Raw genomic sequence first — 14,958 nt, 5'->3', positions numbered from 1 at the left:
AGTTTTTAATATGATTAGATAATTCGAGTGGATCACCTAGATTAAAGTTAATACTATGAGATATAATAATAATAATAATAATAATAATAATAATAATAATAATAATAATAATAATAATAATAATAATAATAATAATAATAATAATAATAATAATAATAATAATAATAATAATAATAATAATAATAATAATAATAATAATAATAATAATAATAATAATAATAATAATAATAATAATAATAATAATAATAATAATAATAATAATAATAATAATAATAATAATAATAATAATAATAATAATAATAATAATAATAATAATAATAATAATAATAATAATAATAATAATAATAATAATAATAATAATAATAATAATAATAATAATAATAATAATAATAATAATAATAATAATAATAATAATAATAATAATAATAATAATAATAATAATAATAATAATAATAATAATAATAATAATAATAATAATAATAATAATAATAATAATAATAATAATAATAATAATAATAATAATAATAATAATAATAATAATAATAATAATAATAATAATAATAATAATAATAATAATAATAATAATAATAATAATAATAATAATAATAATAATAATAATAATAATAATAATAATAATAATAATAATAATAATAATAATAATAATAATAATAATAATAATAATAATAATAATAATAATAATAATAATAATAATAATAATAATAATAATAATAATAATAATAATAATAATAATAATAAAAGTATATTGAGTCGTAGACCTCCGACATTGCCACAACACCGTGAGGATGAAAGATCCCTGCTTGATTGGCGGTCTTTTAGACATGGTGATCTGCTCCTAAGGACAAGCTTTTCTGATTCTAATAACAAGGTTGTGTCTCTAGCGATATGTGGGGGAGTTGAGTTCGGCGTGTACTGGCTAAGTCAGTGTGTTTGGGTGTTACTCTTTCACTATGTGCACTTCGTTACGCCACCATAGTGGGACGGACTGTGGCTATTGGTGGATTACCGTGGAATATAAAAACTGGGTTCTTTTCTTTAGTATTTTATCCCATGCTTGGTTGCATTATGTTTTTTATTTTCCTATATCTTATTGATAGCTTATTTCTTTTCGTATTGCTAATATATATGTGCTTTTATATTTTAGTAATCATGTCGAACCCTATTATGGCCCTGTTGTCGAAAGACGTCCTGAATGGTGAGAACTTCCCGAAATGGAAGTCTAACTTGAATATTGTGTTGGTGAGTGAAAGCATTCGCTTTATCCTCACTGAAGAGAGACCTCATTTTCCGACATCAAATTCATCCCGCTCGCAGAAGGCTGATTTTGACAGGTGGACTATGGCTAACAACAAAGCCATAGCCTACATGCTCATGATCATATCTGATATGTTGCGAACAAAGTTAGAAGGTAAGGAGACTGATGTGGAGATCCTTGATTCGCTGCAGGAAATGTTTGGGATGCAGAGCGAGCAAGCCCGTATTGAACTCACCCGTAAGTGCACTAGCACTAGGATGATTGCGGGAACTCCTGTGAGGGATCATGTCATGAAGATGACTAATTACTTCACAGAAGCTTAGCTCCATGAGACTTTGATGGATGAGGTAATATTTACAACTGAGTATATTGTCGATTTTTTTAATATATCTCTAATGTTTAAAATATTGTTTACAGATTGAGTTTATCAGGCCATATAGAGGTACATATATTATCTTAAATTTTATCAATATTACATTTCATATTTTATTTTTCTATATTATTTATCACATTAGTTTTTATTTTATTTTAAGGACACTGCAAGACGTATTCATAACGAATTGATGGCAGTGACAATGGTAAATAGAGGCATATTGACTAAATTCAGGGAGGAAGACCCGCTGATCCTCGTTAGTCGCCTGTAGGGTTACAAATTATTCCCGTACAATGCACGGTAAAGTATACTGATATTGTAATTTTTTTAAGTATATTTTGTAAAGATATTAGACTAATCAAGATGTTAATCTCGTAAAAAAAATTGTAGAGATATTAGAGTTGGTTGACCAACGCATAAGAAACGATTTAAAATGGATGGTCAACAAGTAGATTAGAATTCTTAAATACGAGGACCGTAATAACGACGAGGACTGCAGGAATCGGAACGAGTTTGCGGGAATGAGAACTCAAACACCTACTGAATACCGACGATATTTTAGACGTAAAACACAAAATAAGTCCAATTTAGGGAAAATATCATCCGAAATCAAGAATAAAAAAATTTAAAATTTTTTTAAAACTTCAAATAATCTCAATTTCGAACGGACCCAAATTACAATAAAGCCAATTCACAAGGCCTATGCTTTGTTGAGGAGGCAGATTTTTTTCTTGTTTTATAGGGGATTTAACCAACACATTTTCTTATTAGAAATCGATGTGGGACATTTGAAAATAAGCAATTGCCTATGTTATCACTTGTTGTAAACTTGTATCTTTCTATGTCACGTCAACTTTTTATTTCTTTTTAATAAATATACCTACTTTATTTGACTTTGGCATGCCTTTTTATTACATTTCCTTCAAGATTATATATACTGTAGTTTTTATTTTTAGGATAAATGATATTTTTGGTCCCTTATCTTTGACCACTATAACAAGTTGCACTCCGAACAAAAAAAACTGCTTTATCAATCTTTTATGATAGTCATTTTTTCACTTTCAGTCCTTCTGTTAAAAAAACCGTCAAAATAGATGAAAAATGGATCATGTGCTTATCAGGTGCTTTTTAAATGAGGACAAAATCGTAATTTAATAATAAATTAAAAAACAAATCATATTACAATTAAAATTAATAAAATAAAAAATAATAGTTAAAAAAATAAAAATATCTTCTTCTTTCTTCTTCTTCTTCTTCTCTCTCTCTCTCTCTCGCGTTGCTTCTCCGTCAACATGGCCGCGGGATTTGCGTTCCTGATCCCGAGCGTGGCCCAAATCGAGCTCTTCGCCGCCTCGGCCGGGTCGTCGATCCTCAGCATCTTCGGTATCAGAACCATTTTGTAAGTGATGTATATCACTTGGCCGACTAAGGCAAAACGCAAACCAGGAAAAAAAAGAAAGAAAGAAAGAAAGAAAGAAAAGAAAGAAGAAGAAGAAGAAGAAAGAGAACTCGGGGGAGAGAGCGAGAGAGGGACCGAGTGAGAGGGAGAGAGAGGGTGAGACGGAGTTGAGCTCGCGGAGGAAGAGGAAGCTCGGCCGACAGCAAGTCACCGAGACCCGAAACCCATCTCGAGCGCGCGCCGTGGTTGAGGGAAAACGGCCGCCGCGAGCCACCAAGGACCGCCGAGAAAAAGACACCGGGAAAGAGAGAGAGAGCACCAAGGAAGCCGAATCTCACAAGAATTAGGTGAGAATCTCTCTTACCCGAAATGAATTTTGAAAACCTAGGTTGAGATTCAAAATTTGGGATTCTTGTTTGTCTTGCTTGTTTCCGGGAAATTGATTGGCTTGAGAGGTCACCGGGAAAGAGAGAGAGAGCACCAAGGAAGCCGAATCTCACAAGAATTAGGTGAGAATCTCTCTTACCCGAAATGAATTTTGAAAACCTAGGTTGAGATTCAAAATTTGGGATTCTTGTTTGTCTTGCTTGTTTCCGGGAAATTGATTGGCTTGAGAGGTTATTTGAACTTGTTGGTGATGTTTAGTACTCGAATTGTGTGTTGAAATTGGTCATTTGGTTTTTCTCCTGAATTTTTGGCCGAAATCATGGAAATTAGGGTTCTTAATTGTAAAAAATTGGGGGTTTTGAATTATTAAACGAGATTTGATGATTCTGAGATGGTTTGATGAGTATTGGATTGAATATGTTTGAATTGGGTTTGAACTTTGGACATTGGATGTGGAATTTCAGTTTTGGCCGTGAGTTTTGGTTTTGACCGTTTGAAATTGTCTTTGGCCGTGTGGTGTTAAATTGAGATTCTGGTTTTGACGATTTATGATCTGAGAGTGTTTTGCTATTGTTTGTTGACTCGAGTTCGTAGTGATGATTAGAAATTATGACTCGTTAACGTGTTTTGGCCTCGAAGGTGAGGATTCCGGCGGGGTGGCTATGGAGGGACTCAGGGATGACGAGGTGGCGGTAGTGGGGAGAGAGAGAAGATTTATTTATTTATTTATCTATTAACAATAATTAGGAAGTATAATAGTTAAGGGTATTCTGATAATTTCCTTTTTTTTGTTCTACACGTGAGAATTTTCAGTCAATTTTAACAACAATGCTAACAGAAGGATTGAAAGTGAAAAAGTGACTATCATAAAGGATTGATAAAGCAGTTTTTTTCGTTCGGGGTGCAACTTGTTAAAGTGGTCAAAGATGAGGGACCAAAAATGTCATTTATTCTTATTTTTAATATATTCGTGTAAATATTTTATAATACATGTAAGTGTATATATAATCATATATATGGAAAATACTTATTTATATATGTATATATTTATTACAATTAAATTATATACATTTGTAAAATAAAATAAAAATCAAGTTTTTGAATGTATATATATATATATATATATATATGTATGTATTAATATATATATATATATATATATATATGTATGTATTAATATGTAGCATTTAAGAACTATTTTATCTTTTAAATTTGAAGATATATATTTTATATTTTTTAAAATTATATTTTGTTATAAGATTTTTGTCGATATTTCTGTCGGTAATCGATATATCACCGATATAATCGGTAATCGATATTGAAATTGTTATAGAATATCCGTTGATATATCCGTCGATATTCGATATATCCGTAAAATCAGAACCTCGGTATGAATATCGGTATCGATATTTTAAACATTGGGCAGTACTACTGTATTGCTGTAATGTGTTTTCTTCAATATATATAATTTAATTTAATTTTTGTCTTTTGTATTAATTTGCAGGAGGTCGCCGGTATCAATTGCTGCGACGATAATACGCGGGATTACAAAAAACATTCTCTCCATAAATGGTAAAAAAAATAAAGCGATGCTATAATTTATTGACTAAAAAAATTATATGGTTTAATTTGTTTACATATGCGTTGTAGAAACTTCTGACCACCGGAGTGTCCCCAGTCACTACCCGGAGATGTTGGAAGGACGTTCCCGCTATTTCTGATTTCTGTAAGAAAAAAATCCATTTTCTAAAATTGTTTTTTTGCTTTTTGTTTTTGTAGTTTTTCTTCTACAAAAAAGAAGAGATTATGAGGTTATTCTGTGTCCATAAGACATTTATGTTTTTCTTCTTTTTAAATGTGCAAGTTTCGTCTACTTAGATACAATGAATGGGATGTATTCTATCTGATGTTTGATGAATGTCAAGTTAGTGTTGGCATTTTCAGTGGCTGAATAATATGAGGTTTGCTATTATATTATGAGGTTTACTATTATATAATGCCGTGTTTCAAGTTAATATGCAAACCTAATGGCTGACATTTATATTAGAACTTAATTAAAATATATGTTCATACAATATATTATAGAACCTTTGAATCACGAAATTTGGAAGCAAAAAAGAAAACTCGCCATTATAACAATAATACCAAACTAGCGAATTAGGAACGCGGACAAATGGAAAACAAACCCATCGCTAATGCAAACACAAGTGTACAGACTTTATACCTTTAAAAATAAACCGCATAGTCTCAGCTATTTTTTTTTACTATACAAAACGGGACTAAACCGTAGATTGAGTTAAAAAAAAAAAAAAAAAAAAAAAAAAAAAAAAAAAAAAAAAAAAAAAAAGATTCATACCTAGAGAAAGCCCAAAAAAGGATCAACCATTGACAGTTGACTTGTAGTGATAGTCATCAATTGTCGAGTAAACGACTCCCTCATTCACAAGTTCTTGCATCACCAACCTGCCAAAGCCAAATGTCAAGAAATGTGATCGGTCTTGCGTCTATGAGAGAGAGAGAGAGAGAGAGAGAGAGAGATGAACTTAGCCTTTGGAATTTTGGCTTGTTGGGAGATAAAATCAAAAGGAACACCCTCTTCCCGGCCACTGAAACAAAAAATAGAAGCAATAGTAGAAAGGCTTATTACACAGCAAGCATAGAATGGCCTTTCTATATTTTCCATATACGTTTTCAAACACAGCAATTAAGAGCGAAACGTAATATAAAAAATTAAAAACAATCCTAACAAAAAAAAAAAAAAAAAAAACAGAGCACGTCTTTGGTTTATTCCAAAACTGTATTTGTTGTCAACATCGAAAAGCCACCTTATATATGTCAGTACTTTTTTTCAGACTAAAAATATCAACTTTATCCGGCACAGCAGTTCCTTTCTGCCGCCAGTGTAACAAGGCCAGAGTATTTTTCCAGTTTGTCAAATTTGATGACGAATGGGACAAATGCTTTGTAAAAAAATTTGGCTTATTATCTTTGAGCATTGTCTCAATTATAGAATCATTACATCTTTTAAATAACAATTAGCTAAACATAGCAGGTTCAACATCACATCTACGTCAGTAATGCAAGCTCAAGTCGAAAAACCATGGGAGTATCAAGTAAGAAAGATTAGGGCCTTGGAAAAAAGTTTAAGATAAGAAACATTCGCAAACAGGTACTATTTCAATCAATATCATGATATTTAATAGAAAGGTTTAAGATAATAAAACTCACAAATAAGAAGGATGTTTTAAGGCTTGTGATACTCCTTAGTTTAATGCTCTTTGATCCATCGGCACTATATCCAGAAAATGACTGGAGAAAATGCAAAGCAACGGTAATGAAAACAACCGGAAATCAAAATCAAGATTAAAAAGAAAGACAAAAAGGGACTTGATTTTATTGTTTAATGCCAGCCATACCTGATTCATAGAACCTGTCACATGTGGCTGATGATTGACATTCATTTCTTCTTTCTATAAACAAAAATGGTATATGCCAGCCAGTTTTCAAAGATAGGCAAAAATTCAGACCAATGACAATGGGGAAAACAAAGGGCAAACCTTTGTAGTCTGAAAAGGCACACGAAAGAACAGCATTTAAGGTCAAATCAAATAAGAAGCTGGAAAAAAAGGAGATACAAAAAAAAGCTGTGCTAACGGAAATGTCCTTGACCTTCTAAAGGAAACAGGTCTCCTAGGCTGCAAACCGGCATCAACTCCTATGGATCCAAATCACAAGCTTCGAAGAAGTGACTCGGATGTTCCCGCCAACAGAGTTCGCTATCAAAAATTAGTTGGTAAACTAATTTATCTAGCTCATACTAGACCTGATATATCCTTTGCTGTGGGCTGTGTAAGTCAGTTCATGCATGATCCATCGGAAACTCATCTCCAAGCCGTCTACAGAATTCTACACTACCTCAAAGGAAGTCCAGGAAAGGGAATTCTATTCACCAAAAACAGCAATCGACAAGTTGAGGTATTCACTGATGCTGATTGGGCAGGTTCCTCGGAAGACCGAAGATCAACGTCTGCCTACTGCACGTTTGTATGGAGAAATCTCATAACTTGGAGGAGCAAGAAGCAGACGGATTCTAGAAGAACTAAGGGTTGAGGTGGACAAACCTATGAAACTCTTTTGTGACAACAAATCTGCGATCAGCATTGCCCATAATCCGGTGCAGCATGACCGAACGAAACATGTGGAAATCGATCGTCATTTCATTAAAGAAAAGCTTGAAGGAGGTGAAATTTGCATGCCATATGTTCCAACAGCAGAACAATTGGCCGATGTCCTCACCAAAGGCCTCTACAAGCAGGTGTTTGAAGACTTATTATTCAAGCTGGGCATGATTGATATCTTTGCTCCAGCTTGAGGGGGAGTGTCGAGATAAGTATTAAAACCGTGTATAGAAGTTAGGTCTTGTATAGGAGTTAGGTTTGTTCCTGTTTATTAGAGATTAGTTCCTGAATATCAGCAAATAATAAATAAGTATATTGTATTTCTTTATTAGCTGTAAGTGTTGTTAGCTACGTTTGTGGGTTTTAGTTATTCTTGTAATCTCTAAGTTCCAGTTTCAATAATAAAGAAAATATTCCGCCATATTATCTCTGCTATTAATATATATATATATATATATAATATATATATATATGGTGTCAGTACTTCCAATTTTCAGACTAAGGATATCGTATTACGACTTTATCCAATATAACAGTTCCTTGTCCCAATAATGGAATTAGTACTTATTTTAACAAACAATTAGCTAAACTTAGGATGTTCAGAAACAGTTCAAAATCACAAATCTAACTTAGAAATGCAAGCTCGAGTCAAAAACCATGGGAGTATCGAGTAAGAAAGATAAGGGCAATGGGGAAAAAAAAATTAAGATTCGACACTCGCAAACAAGTGATATTGCAATCAAACTTATGAAATATAGCAGAAAGGTTTAAGATAAGAAACACTCACAAAAAAGAATGATGCTTCAATGCTTCTAACACTTTTAATTCAATGCTCTTTAATCCATTGGCGGCTCTATATCCGGAAAATGACTGGAGAAAATGCAAAGCAACAGTGAAGAAAACAACCGGAAAAAATCAAAATCAAAATTAAAAAAAAAAAAAAGAAAGAAAAAAGAAGGAACTAGATCTTATTGTTTAATGCCAGCCATACCTGATTCATCGAACCTGTTTCTGTGGTTGATGATTGACATTCACTTTTTGTTTCTGTGAACAAAAAAGGGTATATCATCAAAGTATGCCAGCCAGTTTTCAAAGATAAAGCAAAAATGCGGTTCCATGACAATGGGAACAAAGGACAAACCCTAGCTCTATTGTCGTAGAAATGGACATAAATGCACTCAATAAAGTGGCTTGGAAAGAACATCGTTTAAGGTCAAATCAAATAAGAGAACCTGAGAAAAAGTAAGAAACAAAAAAAAAAGCCATGATATTATCTGCTACAAAGATGGAGAAGAACACCATTGAGGCATGACACTAGCGCCAAAGGGTATAAAATATCTATTCCAATAGCTGCATCAATGAATCAATCATGCTTTCTAACCGCCATAAAATGGAGAAAGTAAAATACGTGTGTATAGTATCCAACAAAAAACAGACTAAAGCAACCGCTACATTTACAATGGCTAGTTCAAACACTAATCACACTGGCACAGTCCCTAACCATGTCCTGTTAGTAATAGAAAATTGATGAACCTCTTTAAGATACGAGTGCACACACAATATATCCAGTAGCCCACTCCGAAAGCACATTCTTTTTTCGAATCTTCTATCAGAATGCCAGCTTCTAATAATTCCTTTTTTAATTGCTAAAAAGGGCAGCTTAAGAGTTGAGTTCGTGGAAAATGTGAGGCCGTGAGTTCAAGGTACACTTACGACAATGTTCCCTTCAAAATAATAATTCCCCTTTCAATCAAATTTCTCTTGAAGCGAAAGCTTCACGACACCAAACCAGTTGTATGACAACCATAGCGGGAAATTGAGTAATAATATTTTTCACATGTTCCTATTGCGCGAGGGCGAGTAAGCTCTTCCTTAATTATCACAGAACGTAGATTCTACCAAGATGATAAGAACTTCTTTGGTAAAGATGCTCAGCAGACCAAATATTCTCTCCAAACCGCAACATTCTTCCTTCTTTCAACTTCAAATTTAATTCTATCGCATAATTTCTCTTCGATGGAGAATAGATCTCCATGGGTTCATGTTGCCATTTTTTTCTCCTTAATGCATGCATTCCTACTTCTTCCAATAAGTTTTAAGCTGATTTCGTTTAGATTGAGAAAAAGCATTTATGACGATTATTGTTTTCCAAGGAACTACCTAAGTGTTGTTGGTCTAGTGGTCAGGCCCTTGGTTTATTTCCAAGAGGTCCTGAATTCCATAATCACAAAACACATAGGTCGTCACCTAGCAAAGGGCTAGTGTTTCCAGTTCCCCAAATGTTGTGGGGTCAGGCGGGGAACAGAAAGTAAAAAAAAAATGATTTCCAAGGATCTAATGACTCAATCATCCAACTTATGAAGATAGCTCTTTAGATGCCATTGGAAATATTCAAGTATTTCCAAGTTTGTTGTCATTTGTTTGAAGGAATGTATATACAAGTATAAAGATTGTGTACCGACATGGTCACAATGGTGCAAGGAATCCCAAAATCCCCCTTATTAAAATACTTGAAAAGATTTAATTTTTTATATGAAATAAATAAAAAGTCACAATAGAAAAGCAGGAATCCATACCTAATTACGAACACACTCAAGGTCCTTTTACCCTGAAAGCTTTTCAAGCGTCCATGAACACAGACATAGCTCCCATCACTGCATTTCAATAAGGTAAGAACATTTGAGTCACAATGAGAATTCCAAGACGAAACCACGTAAAACTCAATAAGTAAGGTCGATTAAATGTTAAATCATTTGTTAATATGGTCTGAGGAACTTTTCAATTGACAATTGAGGTTTTGACCCATATACTCTGTTTCTAACTCTCGGTTCTATGTAATCGCTTGGTCATTTTTGTTAGAAATTAAATCAGAATCAGTATCAATTACATGAAGTAGTCTGAAATTTTTTTTCTCCATGGCAAGCTAAAGTTTAAAAGAAATAGTCAAGCATACCAATGAACCTACATATTTGGCCAGTTTAGCATTGCCATACTCATCAAATAGTGGCTTTTAATTTTAATAAAACAGCTCTAGTTCAGACAAAAGCATATGGATATGGGTGCTTGGTCACACTATTGTAGATAGTAAGAGAATATATTACGATTCAGTAAATTAAATAGATCTATAACTTCATTCTGGTCACTTCAACAATTAGAAAAGCTGAAAAGGCAGCAACCAGATACCCAATCTACCATTTGATAATGAAAAAAAAAATACAACAAATAAAGAGGCCTAAAAAGCACAACAAGAACACGAAACAACTGAGTCTGAGATTACATACACAATGCTGTCCATTTTGCTTGTGTCTGGAGCTTCCTGAAACCTACATTAAGGTTAACGAAACATATTACGAATTATTTAAAATATATGTTCGTACATTTATGTATCAGAATCTCCAATGTAAAATGAATCACGTAATCTTGAAGCAAAGAAAACTCACCAATTATCACAGTCAATCCGTCCAGTACCGTCATCCAGCACAAAAGCGAGATCAGTGACCCTTCCAACTCACTCACATTTAACTCCCAACAGCTTGACCTAACAACAATTCAACAAAAAAGCCTCAAATCTCTTTGAAAAAACAACTAAAATTCAAAATTCCTCCACAAATCAGAATCGGAAGAGACTATACATTGCTCACATCAATACGGTCAGTGAGTAACTCCGATTTCTCATTTCCAGGCGTGAGAGTGTTGCTTATTTGCTTCACAGTAACCGGAAGCAAAGCCTGAATGTCGCGACTCTGCAACCAAAGGCTTTATCACAGATACCAAAGAAAAGAAAAGAAAAAAAAATGTTATCTGATTTCCTAGGTTTTCTATGCCAATATTGACCAGTTTTCGCTCCGTTGAAGTTGTAGCGAGTGTTCATTCTTGCAAAGCAGAAACATCCTATGAGCCAAAAAAGCGTCAGTGAGGAAAGGGGATTTACCTTGGCCGACGAGAAAATATTGTCTGAAGAATGGCTAACAGGACATGAATCGCCGCCATCTCAGGCGGCGGCGCCGTCGATGGCTACCTTACATAATCGCGAGAGAGAAGAACTCCGAACCCTGGCTGATCCGGGAGAAAAATGGCGGTTGCCTCGAAAGAAATTTAAATCACCACGGAGACATTGACATAAATTTTCCTAAAACTATTTTGTTTTTTTAAAACCGTATCTTTTTTATACAATTATACTAGCTATTTAATTTGTTGACTTTAGTTCAAAATAATAATAATAATAAGCTAATGGGTCGAGCGGTTATATAGCCAAATAGAACTTAAGGCCATGTTTGTTTCTTCACTCAAAAACTGTTTTCTAGTTTTTGGGTTAAAAAAATTGAAAACATGTTTGGTTAGGTGTTTTTTGAAAAAAATTTCAAAAATTTTTGAAGTTGTTTTGGAAAAAAGTAAAGAAAACTGAAAACAAATAAAAGGTGTTTTTGAAATTTTTTTTCTTCTCTTCTCTCATCTTTCTCCTCATCTTCTCTTTTCATTCTTTCAAAAACAAAAATGAAAACTATACCAAACACTTTTTTCAGTTTTTTCACTTTCTCAAAAACAAAAATGAAAACTGTACCAAACATCTTTTTGAAAACAACTACAAAACAGTTTTTCAATACAACTACAAAAATTAGAAAACAGAAAACAAAAAACTTTTTGAGTTAACTACCAAACACAACCTAAACTTTTGCAAAATAGCCATAATTTGTCAACTATAAGCAAACTAGCCTAAGTAAGATTAATCTATGCTGGATTAAATTTAATCCCAACGAACTATAAAAACAGAATGTAAGTTTATGAAGGCTGGATTAAAATTAATCGAGCTAGGATTAAAAGTCATAGTACTCTCAATTGGCTATTTTGATATACCTAATGAAACTGTGGCTATTTTGCAAAAGTCATAGTTTGAATTGGCTACTTCGTATCATTTTTCCTAATAATAATAATGGGAGAGTGAGTATTAGCCCAATCAACCCACCAATATTAGGAGAATAGCCCAAGTTTGAATAAATTAAGTGAATAACCAAATTAATATTTCACTACCTAAATTACCCTCATATATAAGAGCAAAACTCAATTTTCCCAAAACCTAAACCTAAACTCGTTCTCATCTTCATCCATTTCACGCCACCGATTCACTTCACGCCGCCGATCGCCGTCGATCCATTTCACGCCGCCGCGTCGTCGCCAATCGTCGTCCATCTTCGTTGCTGATCCCTAACGTCGCCGACAATATCCGCCATAGACGCCGTCAAAATCCGCCATAGACGCCGTCGATTCCGTCGAGCTCCGGCGGCGGCGATTCTTGGAGAATCGACGGCTCAGATTGACTCGAAAATCGGCGGGGGGAGAGGAATCGGCGGCGGAGAGGAAATCTGCGGCGATGGAGGGGATTGAGGAGAGGCACTTTGTAAATTCGCGAATCGGTTAATTTAATTAACCTACTGGAGTGAGTTAGGTTAATTAATTAACTGATTCGTGAATGATTTGAAATTCACAAAAAATTTATAAAAATCATAACTTAAGTCAATTGATATTAAAAGCATTCAATTAATTAAGGGATTAATCTTATTTCCGAATTCAATCATTTAGTAAATTAATTTTACTCACAAAAAAATCAGAACCTAAACTAATATTCAACCAATAAGTTGATTAATTAACCTAACTCACTCCAGTAGGTTAATTAAATTAACCTATTCGCGAATTTACCAAGGGCGTTATGGTCTGAACCGAAAATATGGGCTATTTGCTTAATAAAATGAAACTTGGGCTATTCCCCCAATAAGAATGACAAACCTGGCTAGTTACAACAAATCTTTTTTCGAGTGAGGTTATGAGAGTTCAAAGTGAAAAAGACGAGAAATGAGAATTTATATCACCAGTCTCGTGTCACTCGCCGCGGCGACAATTATACTTCGCCGAGGCGAGCACATTCTACAACGCTTCCATAAGCGTTGTAGAATGTCCTCGCCGCGGCAAAAAAAAATGCGTTCGCCGCGGCGACACAATCAAGCCGCGGCGAGGTACAATTTCACCACGGCGAGAATCTTACCGAGAGCACCATGTTTCAGACACATAGTCTCGCCGCGGCAACATACATTGTATGCCGCGGCGAAAGTATTCCTCGCCGCGGCGACAATTCTCTCTCGCCGCGGCGAGTATCCTACAACGCTTAGCTAAGCGTTGTAGAAGATACACGCCGCGGCGAAAATTGTAAATCGCCACGGCGAGACTATCACGCCGCGACGAGGTACATATCTCACCGCGGCAGGAGTCATGCGCCGCGGAGGGAACACTTCTTCGCCGCGGCGAGAATCTTACCGAGAGCACCATGTTTCAGACACATAGTCTCGCCGCGGCAACATAAATTTTACGCCGCGGCGAAAGTATTCCTCGCCGCGGCGAAAATTCTCTTTCGCCGCGGCGAGGATCCTACAACGCTTAGCTAAGCGTTGTAGAAGAGTTACGCCACGGCGAGATTTGTAAATCGCTGCGGCGAGGACATCTAGGGTTATCCTCGCCGCGGCGAAGGCACATTTTCGCCGCGGCAAGAATTTTTTGGGTAATTCTCGCTGTAGCGAGAATTTGGTTTCGCCGCGGCGAGGCTCCTACAACGGTTATTCTAAGCGTTGTAGAAGCATCTCGCCGCGGCGAGAAATATACCTCGCCGCGGCGAGCTCCTACAACGCTTAGAATAAGCGTTGTAGGAGCGTTTTAAAATATGAAAATTTCAATTTTTTTAACTACCCGTCCATTTCATATTCTATACTTAGCGTTTTTTTTTTTCAATTTTCCCTCATTCTCATTCCTTCATTCTTCTCATCTCTTTCTCCACTCATCTCTCTCGCCGCCCCGCCCCTCCCCTTTCTCGCCGCCACTCTCTCACCTTGTTGCGCGCCGTCCGTCCCTCACTCGTCTCTCTCAGCCCCTCTCTCTCTCTCTCTCCGTCCCTCACCTCGCTGAGCCCCGCGCCCCCGCCCCGCGCGCTCTCGAACTCTCTCTCTCTTGGCGCCCCCGCCCCCTCCCTCACCTCACTCATCTCTCTCAGCGCCCCCGCCCCCTCCCTCACCTCGTCGCGCTCCCACGCCGCCCTCCGGCCCTCACCTCGCCGCGCGCCCACCCTTGCGCCCTCCGGCCCTCATCTCACCACCCTCTCTTCGCCGCCCTTGTGCTCTTCCAACTCCGGGTAATGTTTTTGAACATTTTTACATGGACTTATTTAGTGTGAATTCGATATTGATTTGAAATTATGAAGATATTGTATTGGATTTGAGTTTATTGAATTTAAGTTTGATATTGATTTGATTTTAGAAATATATTTGATATTAGATTGAATTGAGATTGAAATTTTGTTTTTGTATAG

General features: G+C 35.3%; 3 long non-coding RNA genes across 4 annotated transcripts; all 3 read right to left on the bottom strand.

Annotated features, from left to right (window-relative positions):
- Window positions 1–4,941: 4,941 nt before the first annotated feature.
- LOC149395041 (uncharacterized) lies at window positions 4,942–7,000 on the bottom strand. The gene is made up of 4 exons (XR_016297155.1): window positions 6,849–7,000; window positions 6,661–6,741; window positions 5,789–6,038; window positions 4,942–5,156 (listed from the first exon to the last, which is right to left on the bottom strand). It is a non-coding gene; the product is annotated as an uncharacterized LOC149395041 (long non-coding RNA).
- A 1,396-nt stretch (window positions 7,001–8,396) lies between these two features.
- Window positions 8,397–10,258, bottom strand: LOC149395040 (uncharacterized). 2 transcript variants are annotated; one of them, XR_016297157.1, is made up of 3 exons: window positions 10,187–10,258; window positions 8,602–8,654; window positions 8,397–8,480 (listed from the first exon to the last, which is right to left on the bottom strand). It is a non-coding gene; the product is annotated as an uncharacterized LOC149395040 (long non-coding RNA). The 2 variants fall into 2 exon arrangements; XR_016297158.1 differs by lacking the exon at window positions 10,187–10,258 and adding an exon at window positions 8,752–8,844.
- Window positions 10,259–10,886: 628 nt separating this feature from the next.
- LOC149395039 (uncharacterized) lies at window positions 10,887–11,696 on the bottom strand. The gene is made up of 4 exons (XR_016297156.1): window positions 11,542–11,696; window positions 11,243–11,353; window positions 11,051–11,148; window positions 10,887–10,933 (listed from the first exon to the last, which is right to left on the bottom strand). It is a non-coding gene; the product is annotated as an uncharacterized LOC149395039 (long non-coding RNA).
- Window positions 11,697–14,958: the final 3,262 nt, after the last annotated feature.

Source organism: Urtica dioica, chromosome 5, assembly GCF_054948205.1.
Source record: "Urtica dioica subsp. dioica isolate 48M chromosome 5, U.dioica_male_clone48M_v1_H2, whole genome shotgun sequence".
NCBI classification, from domain to species: Eukaryota; Viridiplantae; Streptophyta; class Magnoliopsida; order Rosales; family Urticaceae; genus Urtica; species Urtica dioica.
Note: the sequence above shows the minus strand (reverse complement) of the source record. Positions and strands in the feature narration are given on the sequence as shown.